Source organism: Macrobrachium rosenbergii, chromosome 56 (assembly GCF_040412425.1).
Source record: "Macrobrachium rosenbergii isolate ZJJX-2024 chromosome 56, ASM4041242v1, whole genome shotgun sequence".
NCBI lineage: Eukaryota > Metazoa > Arthropoda > Malacostraca > Decapoda > Palaemonidae > Macrobrachium > Macrobrachium rosenbergii.
In genome coordinates, this window is record NC_089796.1 from 31,436,455 (window position 1) to 31,451,454 (window position 15,000).

Consider the following 15,000-nt stretch of genomic DNA (forward strand, 5'->3'; position numbering starts at 1 on the left):
ACTGGAAAGAGAAATAACACCCAGCAACGAAGGACAAGAAGACGAACTAAGAGACGATGGCATAGAAAACAACAGGAATGATGAGCTACCAAACAATGACACACAAGGAAACACCGAAGATGTAACAGAGAGGTCGGAGTGGGTGGAAAAGATCAGACAATGAATGAAGCCAGATACAGAAAGAAACAAAGATCCCCTCTATGAAAGCCTACAACACAAAGAAACTAAGGGAAAAAACAAGTGAAGTTAATGAAATAATGAGACTAATTAACACCACTAGTATCACAGAAAACAAATAGCCTGGCATAAGCAGGAGCAAGACTAGTAGTAGAACTCATGGGGATACAAACACCAACACCACCATCACAACCAACCTAGCAGATGAGACCTGACTAGAGTAAACTGAAAGAGATGGCAGAAAAGAGGCTACGAAGCAAGAAAACAAGTGAGGAACTAAATGAGAAATACAAAGTACAGGAGAAGGGACTAAACAACACAATAGAAGATATAAAACAGAGGCTTAAAGCCAAAGCACATAAGATCCAACAGTACATGAACAGGAACCAACCAGAAAAGACTATACAGCCAACTAAGAGGGGAAGACAACCACCAGGAAATTCCTGAAGCTGAACCAAGTAAGAGACTCTGGGAAAACATATGGCAGAAGAAATGGGGAGAATAAAACCGAGATCACAACAGACTCAGTCAGACACCAACTAAGGAAAATACCCAACTGGAAAATCTGTAGCACAGAAAGACAAGAACAAGGTAACTATAGCAAGTAACTACTATTGGTAATGTGGAAGTTACTAACAGGTATCATCAGTGAAAGGCTATACAACTACCTAGAGGATACAAACACCATCTCACACCAACAGAAAGGATGCAGATGGAAGTATAGGGGCACAAAAGATCAGCTCCTAATAGACAAAATGGTAATGTAGTAAGAGAAGTAGAACCAACCTAATCAAGGCATGGATTTACTACAAGAAAGCCTTCAACATGATACCGCACACGTGGCCAATAGAATGCCTGCAAAAATATGGGGCAGAGGAAAACACCATCAGCTTCCTTAAAAATGCAATGAGCAAATGGAATAGAGTACTTACAAGCTCTGGGATAAGATTAGCAGAGGTTAACATCAGGAGAGGGATCCTTCAAGGCGACTCACTGTCCCAAATACTCTTCGTAGCAGCCATGTTTCCCACGACAAAAGTACTGCAGAAGATGGATGCTGGGTACCAACTCAAGAAAGGAGGCAACAGAATTAACCATCTGATGTTCATGGAAGACATCAAGCTGTATGGTAAGAGCATCATGGAAATAGATACCCTAATCCAGACTGTAAGGATTGTATCTGGGGACATAAGGATGGAGTTTGGAGTAGAAAAATGCACCTTGGTCAACATACAAAAAGGCAAAGTAACAAGGACTGAAGGGATCAGGAATAGCATCAAACACATAGATGAGACAGGATACAAATACCTGGGAATAACAGAAAGGGGGGATATAAAACACCAAGAGATGAAGGACATGATGCAGAGACTTAAGGCGATACTCAAGTAAAAAATCAATGCTGGGAACTTGACGAAAGCCATAAACACATGGGCAGTACCAGTAATCAGATACAGCACAGGAGTAGTGGAGTGGACGAAGGCTGAACTCCACAGCATAGACCAGAAAACTAGAAAATACATAACAATACACAAAGCACTACACCCAAGAGCAAATACAGACAGATTATACACAACACGAAAGGAAGTTGGGAGAGGTCTACTAAGCATAGAGGACTGCATCAACATCGAGAGCAGAGCATTGGGGCAATATCTGAAAACCAGTGAAGACAAGTGGCTGTGGCTACAGAGGGGAGAACTCAAGAAGGAAACAGAAGGTATGCAACAGCAGCACAAGATCAGGCCCTATAACCAGATATGTCCAAAGAACAATAGATGGAAATAACATCTCACCCACATGCAGGAGGTGCAAGATGAAAGACAAGACCATAAACCACATAGCAAGCGAATGTCAGGTGCTTGCACAGAACCAGTACAAAAAGAGTCATGATTCAGCAGCAAAAGCCCTCCACTGGAGCCTGTGCAAGAAACACCAGCTAGCTTGCAGTAATAAGTGGTATGAACACCAACCTGAGGGAGCGATAGAATGCTATCAGGCAAAGATCCTCTGGGACTATGGTATCAGAACAGATAGGGTGATACGTGCCAATAGACCAGACAAGACATTGATTGACAAAATCAAGAAGAAAGATCACTCATTGATGTCGCAATACCATGGGACACCAGCGTAGATGAGAAAGAAAGAGAAAAAATTGATAAGTAACAAGACCTGAAAATCGAAATAAGTAGGATATGGAATATGCCAGTGGAAATTGTGCCCATAATCATAGGAACACTGGGCACGATTCCAAGATCTCTGAAAAGGAATTTGGAAATACTAGATGCCGAAGTAGCTCCAGGACTCATGCAGAAAAGTGTGCTACAGAAATAGCTCACATAGTGAGAAAAGTGATGGACTCCTAAGGAGGCAGGATGCAACTTGGAACCCCACACTATAAAAACCACCCAGTCGAATAAGGATGACTGTGATAGAAAACACACACACACACACACACACACACACACACACACACACACACACACATATATATATATATATATATATATATATATATATATATATATATATATATATATATATATATATATATATATATATATATATATATATATGATAATAATAATAATAATAATAATAATAATAATAATATAATAATAATAATAATAATAATAATAATAATAATAATAGTAAGGGTACTTTGTGAAAATCTACGTCTCTACGCTTATTTCAGTATCATGGGATCAGTTTAAAAGTGGAAGATTCCACAAGAAATCTCCCACGAGAAACACTGTAAAAACTTAAGAGAGTGTGAGGGTTGTATGGTTTATATACTTACAAATACACGGTTTAAACGAGATGTTATAAGTCTCACTGCTGTTCAGACATGACTCCTAAGGCCTGCAAATTCCTTGAAGTTTGCTACTTCATATAATCTTTAAAAGGCGACGATATTATTTCAGTTCCCAAACCCACTTCTTTTATCCGGCCTTAGGGACAGCATGAGTGTGGAGGCGTATGTACAAAAACATCCACGAAGGCCTGAATTACAAGAGCTGTATCCTGCACGACTTAGTAATGGCAAAGGCAGCTGACGCTGCAAGAGAAAGTTGAAACAACTCTCTGGCCTGAAATTTTTTCCGACTTTTCCTACTGGGCAAGTTTTTACTGACCTCTTTATTTGCTCTCTCCTCTTATCCTTCTTTCCTTCGTTTTCTTCTCTTCCCTTTTCGTCCTTTTTTGTATTCTTTTTACATGTTTCAGCTATAAAGAGAAGATTTTATAAGTGAAATAAGGCCTATTCAAGAGGCACCATAATATCTCACTTTTCTTATTAATCCTTTCTCCCTCACTCTCTCTGTTTCTCCCTCACTTTCAGAATAATCCGGCCCAATTTATATTTGAAACGATAAAACAATCCCTATAACTTCGTTAGATATCTTTATCAAGTAACTTTGTATGCAAAAACACGTGCAACTCTTAGTCAGCTCACGTGTGCCTTGAACAGACAATTTTTATATGAGAGAGAGAGAGAGAGAGAGAGAGAGAGAGAGAGAGAGAGAGAGAGCCATTAATAAGAAAATCAGTAAGTAAAAAATAAAAAAAAAATAGTGCTTTGAAAGTTAAAACTATTCTTTTAGGACAATAATGTAAGCTGTAACGGTCACAGAGGTACCCAAGAGATCCATAGCAGAGACAGAGAGAGAAAAACGAACTGCCTGTGCTCTTCTATTGTAACACAAATATAAAACAGTGAATCAATCTGGACAACGTATCTCAGTTGGGGACTTGCTAAGGTTTCACCTGAGTACTTTCTAAATGCGGCCATTTGGAGTACAATTTACGATTTGCCCAGGGGAGATTTCACGAGCGTTTCCTTGGAAAAACTTTGTCTCGTCGGCGCAAAAACAATTCACTGATGACGGAATCTCTAAAATTAGATAATTTGAGATAGAAAAGGGAACGGATGCCTAAAAAAAAAAAAAAAAAAAGGAACTGGTGCAACGCATTCTAGTATGGATTCACATATATTCCCTGTAAAAGGAAAATGAAACTATTTTAATTCAGAAATCCTATTATCACATTGAGAAAAACGAATGCCAACTTTACTTTTGTCTTTCACTGCGGATATGCTACCTGGCTTAGACAGTAGGGGAAAAAGATAATGAAGATGAAGAAATAATGAACAATTTCCTTGAAGGCACTGCATTTGCATAACAATCTCTTGCCACAATCCACCAGTCTCAAAAGTTCCATCGCTGAGATAAACAGGGGAACAAAGTTCATGATCTGATCAATTCACTTGCTTTAATAGGAAGAACTTGGCTTAACCCATTCAGACAGGCAATCATACAAATGTCTGACGGGAAAACTGGAATATTCCATGTTGGACTTCTTATTCTTTTTTTATTTTGGCCGATGAAACATGAAGATGTTGGGTGATGCCGGTTTCTTGATTTGGAACCACAAATTCAATTTGCATACGAGACGGGCAGAAAGAGAGATAAATCATTGAATAGAAATGATAAAAGGACATTTTTTCCGTAAAAGGTAGAGCATGAGAGAGAGAAACTTTTCTATCTAAAACTACATATATATATATATATATATATATATATATATATATATATATATATATATATATATATATATATATATATATATATATATATATATATATATGTTAATCATGGCCACTCACTTTCACAGAGAGGTTGTGTGAAGCTGCATTCATAGCTGTTCCAAGCACGCATATCCGCATCTCAGCACTCGCCCAGAAGAGCCTTTGCTTCGAATATATTAATGCCCATGCATGTAACCAGGAATTAGTTTAACTGTAGTGTAAATATATGTATTATTCTTCCCCCGGGTCTAATTGCTGTTCCCCAGTAGTCATTTTCTCTTTTTGTTTTGAGTTAAGTATAGGATTTGTGCTGCTGAAGGCCAGGAAAGAGCACAAAACCTTACACAGATCTTATGTATATAAATAATATATATATATATATATATATATATATATATATATATATATATATATATATATATATATATATATATATATATATATATATATATATATATATATATATATATATATATGTATATATATATATATATATATATATATATATATATATATATATATATATATATATATATATATATATATATATATATATATATATATATATATATATATATATATATATATATATATATATATATATATATATATATATATATATATATATATATATATATATATATATATATATATATATATATATATATATATATATATATATATATATATATATATATATAAACAAAAGCCAAAAGCCTTTCACTAACAGAGAGAGAGAGAGAGAGAGAGAGAGAGAGAGAGAGAGAGAGAGAGTGTCTCCCGAGGAAAGAAAAAGAAAATGTATGGTCAAAGGCGTAGTCACACTTAAACTAACAAATTGCGAATGATCCCTTTTTGCATAAAAATTCGACAGTGCTAGCTGCTTCAAACTTCTAAACTAAATGGCCACAGGGAAGTATGCTAGTCTAGCATACGCACACACACACACACACACACACACTCACTGCATTCACACCTATGTTACTAACATTTTTTCCCTTTCTAGATGTTGAGACCCCTTCTTTCAAGTGCCTCTTCCGCGCCATCTACCCATCCCTTTCCAGGTGTTTTCTCCTCCTCCCTCCAACCAATTCCAGATTATTTACTCATTTCATCTATCTATCATCCTCCATATTGCCACATGACCGAAACATCACAAAAAACTCGATCCATCTTTTCACCTATATTAACCCTTTTACCTATCCTAAATATTACCACATTTCTCACCTTTCAGTTTGTATTGTAACACAGATATTAAGTAAATAATATTAACTACTACCTTCTTTTATTAACACTGAACAAAAACACTTACTTCCACAGAAGAGAATTGGTTCAACAATCCCTTCATTCACCCTTCCCTTGGCTATTATAGACACTCAAAGTTTCTTTTTAATCATTTGCACACTCACTGCTACCTTTCTTGCTTCACCTGGTATGTGATTCATCCCTTCCGTCATCCTATATTGATTCAAAACCTTTACTTCTTAATAAGAATTTACGTCTTCCATTCACTCACTGTCCATACTCACTTCTGATTTTCCTGGTTTCCATTGACCATCATTAACCTTACTGTTGCTTGTATTTATTTTTAAATTTGTCTCTCGCAAACCTTTCAGAATCTTACACTTACCCGTGAAGTTCCTCTTCATCATCCATAATTAGTACAGAATTGTTTGCTTATTCCAACCATTCCACTCTCCATCCCTGACCAAACTTCTTATTCCCCAACTTTGGACCCAAAACTACTGTCCTCTCGCTTAGTTCTTGCATTACTCATCCTTTAAAGATCGTAAAAGATCACAGACACATAACACACCTTTGCCTCAGCCCCATTTATATACCAAAATGATCACTCTCTCGCCTGCAAATTCAAACACTTACTTCATTTCCAACATAAAAACTTTTATTGCTTTTGACAATTTATCCTCTTTACTTTATATCATGAAATCCCGCCATATTACTTCTCTTTCAATTCTCAACCTGGGGTAAATTACGACAGGTGAGGAAATCAGGACTTTTCTATGGGGTAATGGGTCGGACAGAGGGATGCCATGAAAAGAAAAGAAAATCTAATTAAAATCATACCCATCGTTTTAGGCTTTAGATTAGGGCAGGCTGAATCTGTCCTTGTTATTCAAGTTATTTACTTCACTGTTTGATATACCATTTATAAAGTTATTATATTTTTTTTAAACTTGGGTGTGAGTTGGGTTAGATGTGTGAGTGACCATCCACTGACTTGTTTTTTACAAGCGCTGGAGAGGTCATGGGGAGAGGGAAACCCAAATACTGTGTTACTCCAGTAGAAGTCAGTTTTGATGATGGTGAGGTGTTTTAATTCTTGCTTGGGCAAGGTAAGATTGGTAACTTGTGGCTACTTTCTTTCCTGAAATACTAAATCGTGAATGCTGTGTTGATTTTATTAAAATTATTGATGCAGAATGCGTGGCATTGCCAAGGAAAAAAACTGGTAAATGGCCCAGAATGATCCTTATTGTACGAGTGTTTGTATATATCTGATTATTCCAAGTCTATTTTTTAATCAATGGTATCTTCTCATAAGTGGTCTTACATTATTGCTTTTCTGCAATATGGCTTCGCAACTTTTGTATGTAGAAACAGGATAGATAAGCCTAAGTGTGATATTTACCAGAAATTATTAGGTAATGAAAGTTTGAAATCTGACCAACTGTCTGCTCACCTACAAACTCAGCATACTGAATTTAAGGATAAGGATGCATATTTCTTCAGGCAAAAGGAAGAGCTCTTGAAAGGTTTTAGGATTGTTAGTAATGGTTACTTTGGTTGGCAGACTGAAGTGACTGTGAGGCTGCTTTCAGGGTTGCCTATCAAATTGATCACGCAAAGAAACTGCAGACAAATGCAGAAGACCAAATAGTGCCCTGTGCTTTGGACATGATATCCACCTTGCATTTGCATGGTTCAAGTGTGCCTTAAAACTGAATATTGTGTTATTTGCAAATGATACAATAAAGCAACACATCATTGATATAGCAAATGACATATTAAATTCCATTTTAAGTGAGATCACTCAAAGAAATTGCACTGCACCTGGATAAGTCATTATATGTTTTTAAATATGCCTAATTACTGGCAGTTGCCAGATTTGCTGCATGAACTGGTGTTAGAGAGGAGTTTCCTGGCTTTTTGAGGCGCTTAACATGATTAAAAAGGATATATCTGAAAAAATTGATACATTCTTCACTGCAGGTAGACTGGAATGGGATTAACATCTGTCCGTATCCACTCATGGTGCACCAGTAATGACTGTTATTGTTCAGGGTTTCTGACTCTTGTCAGAAAAAAGTGTTCTTAAGTAATGATAACAATTTACGACTCATTAGCAAACTCTGGTACCCAAGAACCTTCCAGCAGCTCTTAGCTCTGATTTCAGTGATATCATTAAGATAAGAAATTGCATATGAGGTAATGCTGTTAACCCTAGAATCTTCAAAGCATTCAGTAAAGAAGTTGTGTCTGAGTTTTTCATGTTTCTTTATCACACAGAAATTTGACTGCTGTCCAAAGAGAATGTGTGGAAAGGTTGGAAAGAATAAAGATGGCAAAAAAGTAAGCTTGAGTTGTGAATTACTGGGAAATAAGAATGTTTCAGTGTCTACCCACCTCCAAGAACACCACTAGTTGAGCTCTCACAAACTGAAGTTTGTGACTTGATGATTCAACACTTAGATGCACTCCACAATTATTTTAATTACTTCCCACCTGAAGTCAATGGATTGCGTGGGTATTGAATCCATTTGAAATGGGCGTAGAAGTAATCAAAGATGAAGATTTAGCTGCTGAAAGTGAGTCTGTGTGGAAGACACAATGAGAAGAAACAACACCTAACAAATTCTGAAATACTAAGTTTAAATTTTACTCAGTTCTTTCCAAGGATGACAGCACAATTTTCAACTACATACCACTGTGAGTATGGCTTTTGTACCACAGTTTCCACTAAGACTAGGCGCAGTGATCATCCTGATGTCAGGTATGAAATGCGCTGTATTTCATCAGTACTCCCCAAGAATTTATTTGTTAGCAACCCAGAAACATTGTTAGCTGTCCCACTGAGCAGTGACAGGGATCATATAGTGCCACACCTACAATATATATATATATATATATATATATATATATATATATATATATATATATATATATATATATATATATATATATATATCGTTGTGGACATTTCCGTTCCTTGCTCAGTATTCCCAAATCTCGTCATCACGGGAAACAAGTAAAAATGCGTCGAAGATTCTTCGGGGCAATCGAGTTTTCTGTACAGTGTATAATCAAGGCCACTGAAAATAGAGCTATCTTCCGGTGGTCTCGGTATAATGCTGTATGAGCCGCGGCCCATGAAACATTAACCATGGCCCAGTGGTGGCCTGTCCTATATCACTGCCAAACGCATGATTATGGCTAACTTTAACCTTAAATAAAATAAAATCTACTGAGGCTAGAGGGTTGCAATTTGGTATCTTTGATGATTGGAGGATGGACGACCAACGTACCAATTTGTAGCCCTCTAACCTCAGTAGTTTTTAAGGTATGTGGGGGGGACAGAAAAAGGACGGACTAACAGACAAAGCTGGCACAATATGTTTCTTTTACACAAAATTAAAACCAATCAAGAGTATTTCTGTCGCCCATCCTGAATATATATATATATATATATATATATATATATATATATATATATATATATATATATATATATATATATATATATATATATATATATATATATATATATATATATATATATATATATATATATATATATATATATATATATATATATATATATATACATATATATATATACATACATATATATACATATATATATATATATATATATATATATATATATATATATATATATATATATATATATATATATATATATATATATATATATATATATATATATATATATATATATATATATGTATATATATATATATATATATATATATATATATATATATATATATATATATATATATATATATATATATATATATATATATATATATATATATATATATATATATATATATATATATATATATATATATATATATATATATATATATATATATATATATATATATATATGTATGTATATATATATATATATATATATATATATATATATATATATATATATATATATATATATATATATATATATATATATATATATATATATATATATATATATATATATATATATATATATATATATATATATATATATATATATATATATATATATATATATATATATATATATATGAATGTCTTTTCCTGTAATACTACAGTGTAATATGAATATAAGAAGGCACATAAAACACTATTTAAACATTGAAACCATATATTTCGGGCACTTGCTTCTGTGCCCCTGTTCACTGGTAGAATATGGGCAGATGAAATGTTACAAGGGTATATATACAAAACATAAAGGTGTGGCCTTAAGTCTCCGATGTTATGAAGGTGACCGTTTCCTAAGAAGGAGGAGAATGACCAATTCCCTAGTGATTTTTGGCCTCATTTGGCTCCCGTTTGGCAACGAATCTGGAGGTCGAGTTTCTTGGGCCATCTTCTTCAGGAGCGGTCTGAGGATTAAAGCGTAGATGTCGTCCGATTTCCAATGTCCTCCTGACAAGTTCATTTTGTTGGTTTGATTGATGATAGCAGATTCCAGCATCTTTCTTTTGTATGGACAGCTACTTTTGAAAACCAGCTCCGCCCCACTCCAGTTTATGACATGTCTTGTATTTCTGATATGTAGGAAAATCCCCGAACTCTCCGAAGCGTAACATACTGATCTTTTGTGCTCTGTTATTCTTTGCGAGAGCGATCTATCTGTCTTGCCTAAGTAAATGTCATTACAATTTGCTACACAGTATCTTGTAAACTCAGGCTTCTTCTCCTTTGTTATTTAAGTATACGTTAATGAGCAAACTCCGATGGATTTGGGATAATGGAAAATGAAGGGATTGTTAGACCTGAGTTGTTCGTGGCTTTTTGGATGTTTTTGTCGTACGGAAGCTTTCTTTTGTTGTTGAAATCTATTTGTCTGTTGTGAGTGGGACCTCTATAGTATATTTTATTCGCTTTGTTAATAGCCCTCTCGATAATGTGTGGTGGATAGAGCAAACTTGTACATGGAATATTTTGAAACAGAACTTTTGTCGTCTATCAAACCCCGTAATATGATCTGGCTTAGATACATAGATGATATCTTTACTTTCTGGGACAATAGCTGGGGGGACATTAATGAATTTTTTAATAGGCTAAATTCACTAGTTCCAACCATAAAATTTAAAACGGAATTGGAAAAGGACGGAAAACTGCAGTTCCTAGATGTACTGATCATAAGAAAACAGAACAGATATGCATTTACAGTATATAGAAAACCCTCCTTCGCTGTTTCCTACATTCATTTCTTAAGCTACCACGACGTCTCCGTAAAAATCATGGTAGGGTGCAACTTATTCCTCAGAGGACTTAGGATATGTTCAAATGAGTACCTAGATCAAGAATTCAACACGATCCGCCAACACCTAATGCAAATGCTCTATCCACCACACATTATTGAGAGGGCTATTAACAAAGTGAATAAAATATACTATAGAGGTCCCACTCACAACAGACAAATAGATTTCAACAACAAAATAAAGCTTCTGTACGACGAAAACATCCAAAAAGCCACCGAACAACTCAGGTCTAACAATCCCTTCATTTTCCATTATCCCAAATCCATCGGGAGTTCGCTCATTAACGTATACTTAAATAACAAAGGGGAAGAAGCCTGAGTTTACAAGATGCCGTGTAGCAATTGTAATGACATTTATGTAGGTGAGACAAGTAGATCGCTCTTGCAAATAATAACAGAGCACAAAAGATCAGTACATTACGCTTCGGAGAGTTCGGGGATTTTCCTACATATCAGAAATACAGGACATGTCATAAACTGGAGTGGGGCGGAGCTGGTTTTCAAAAGTAGCTGTCTGTACAAAAGAAAGATGCTGGAATCTGCTATCATCAATCAAACCAACAATATGAACCTGTCAGGAGGACATTGGAAATCGGACGACATCAATGCTTTAATCCTCAGACCGCTCCTGAAGAAGATGGCCCAAGAAACGCGACCTCCAGATTCATCGCCAAACGGGAGCTAATGAGGCCAAAAACCACTAGAGAATTGGTCATTCTCTTCCTTCTTAGGAAACGGTCACCTTCATACCATCGGAGGCTTAAGGCCACACCTTTTATGTTTTGTATATCTACCCTTGTAACATTTCATCTGTCCATATTCTACCAGTGAACAGGGAAGCAAGAAACAAAATAGTGTTTTAAATATATTATTTCATATATTTAAATAGTGTTTTATGGGCCTATATATATATTCATATATATATATATATATATATATATATATATATATATATAATATATATACATATATATATATATATATATATATATATATATATATATATATATATATATATATATATATATATATATATATATATATATATATATATATATATATATATATTTATATGTGTGTGTGTATATATCTATCTATATATATATATATATATATATATATATATATATATATATATATATATATATATATATATATATATATATATATATATATATATATATATATATATATATATATATATATATATATATATATATATATATATATATATATATATATATATATATAAATATATATATATATATATATATATATATATATATATATATATATATATATATATATATATATATATATATATATATATATATATATATATATATATATAAAAACTGGTGTGTATATATCTATATATATATATATATATATATATATATATATATATATATAAACTAGTGCAACTTTCTTTTCTAATTTTTCGTCTTATCTTCCTAACATAAAATGACTTTCCAGATTCCCATTACATGCTGAATCATGTCTGGTATTGAACACCTATGAGTTTTCTTTCGGTAACAAAAAATATCCTAGCTATTCGTAAAAAAATGGAATCAGTATTGCGAGAACCTATCACTGTGTCCACCGAATAAATTATTTGGTGAAAAAAATACCCTTTTGATGATATAGCATTATAATTAAATGGAGGGAACGAAGGTCAAGCATTGGATGAATATGAAGCAAGTGCCGTCCTGAGTTATATAATACTCTCACGAAGCGACCATCTGCTAGTCAAACGATGCAGTGAAAGAAAACTCTAATTATAGAGGCGTCATCCAGCAACAAGCTAGTTCTTGAGTGATTCTTCAATTTATACAAACCATGAAGGCAACAGGGAAAAGAACTTTGGTGACTTTAAAATTATTGGAAAAGGGAGGCAGGAAGAAAGCTCCATTCTTTTGTGGTAAACAGTCTCTCTCTCTCTCTCTCTCTCTCTCTCTCTCTCTCTCTCTCTCTCTCTCAAGTCGTCAACTTAGGCAAAATCTTGCTACAGTAAGCACTGTGAAATCTCTCCTATTCTATGTAAATGAAATTTCGCGCTAAGGGCGTTAGGATTTCTTCACTTCATGAACAGACAACCTCTTCCCATCTGGAAAAAGAATCACCAGTTATTATTTCACAGTTTCTTTGACCGGACATCATGACTTTATATGTAGTATTTATGAAGGTATCTGCTGTTCATTCTGAAATCCAAGTTGTTCATCCTAAAGGCGTACAGGACTTATCAAGACTACTGAAGGACGTCAACTCTCCTCTTTATGCGAACTTGTGACTGGCATTAGGCTAAATATAATTTCATGTGGGAGAATCTTCCAGATGTAAGAGAAATTTCACTTTTTATTTGCGAACGAGAATCTGCTGAAATAGAACGGAATTCAATACGTGAAGATGACAATCTCGCACAATGGTGGAAATCAACACATTTAAGTGTACAATTTAAACAACTTGCTATCTCGCTTCGGGTTGAACCTAAGAATCACATGAAAGGCAAGACTGCCGCCAACTGACGTACGCATTTCATAAGATGCCAGCTGAAAGTTTTGAATAGAAATACACTGTTTGACGATAAACATTGTATGAAATTCTTTGACTTTTATCCTCTCTCTCTCTCTCTCTTCCTTAACGAGTTTTACTGACGACATCGAGGTGCATGATCACGCTCCAAGAGCACTCCTCTTCTTTCTCCTGGTTCTAAAATATCTTTGGATATTAGAGTCTGAGTTAGCTCGCCATTTGAAGACGCTAAGTGGGATTCATTTGCTCTGAAAAAAGCAACGCAGAGCTTTATAACCACCCAAAATGATAACCCCTCGCCAAACAACTATCAACTTTCATTCAGAGGAAAAAGTATTATCTGGTGATCCAAATTATCATGAAGGATCCAGAGGCTCTGACTCTTATCAATAAATAAACGAAAGTCTATTCACTCACGACATTCAGTAGATGACCTATCTACTAGAGCAGTTGCATTATTGAGATTAATAGAATTGTACACTGAAATTATCCTAACGTTAGTAACTGCCAAAACATAGACATAAAATTCCCAGACCCTTTTGCATTCCGTTCATGCAACATTAAACTATATTCCATTGCAGCCTCTAGCCTGCGTTCCGAAAAAAAAAAAAATGGAATGAAGTTATCAAGTTCTCGACTTTAAGGTCAGTTCCTGACAGGATGGCCGAAGAGGAAACAAAGATTCACGAAATAGTTTAAATAAACATAATATTACTTATTCTTATCAGTCCTAATACAATGAAAAAAATTTTATTACCGACCACAACAATGGCTATGAATATAAAACAATAAAGAATGTAAAGGCAGTAGAAATTAATACTTATAACATCAACTGGCAGAGTTAATTTTAACTCAGTTAGGAACTGAAATAGTATCCTGCCTAATCTGAATAGCTCTGTCATCGCAGGCAGGACTCACTACTGGCTCGTCTGTACAATAGAACATTTGACCATCCTTCGTCTTTGCATTAATAGTTTTGAGCTAAGTATTCATTTTCTTTTGATGGTAGTCAACCAGTAATCTAATTATTTATCAATGTCAGTTTTGTTAAAAATGACTGCCTCACATGTCACAACTGTGAGTTAATTTTTCTGTCGATAAGTATACCTTAGTTTTACCAGACCACTGAGCTGATTAACAGCTCTCCTAGGGCTGGCCCGAAGGATTAGACTTA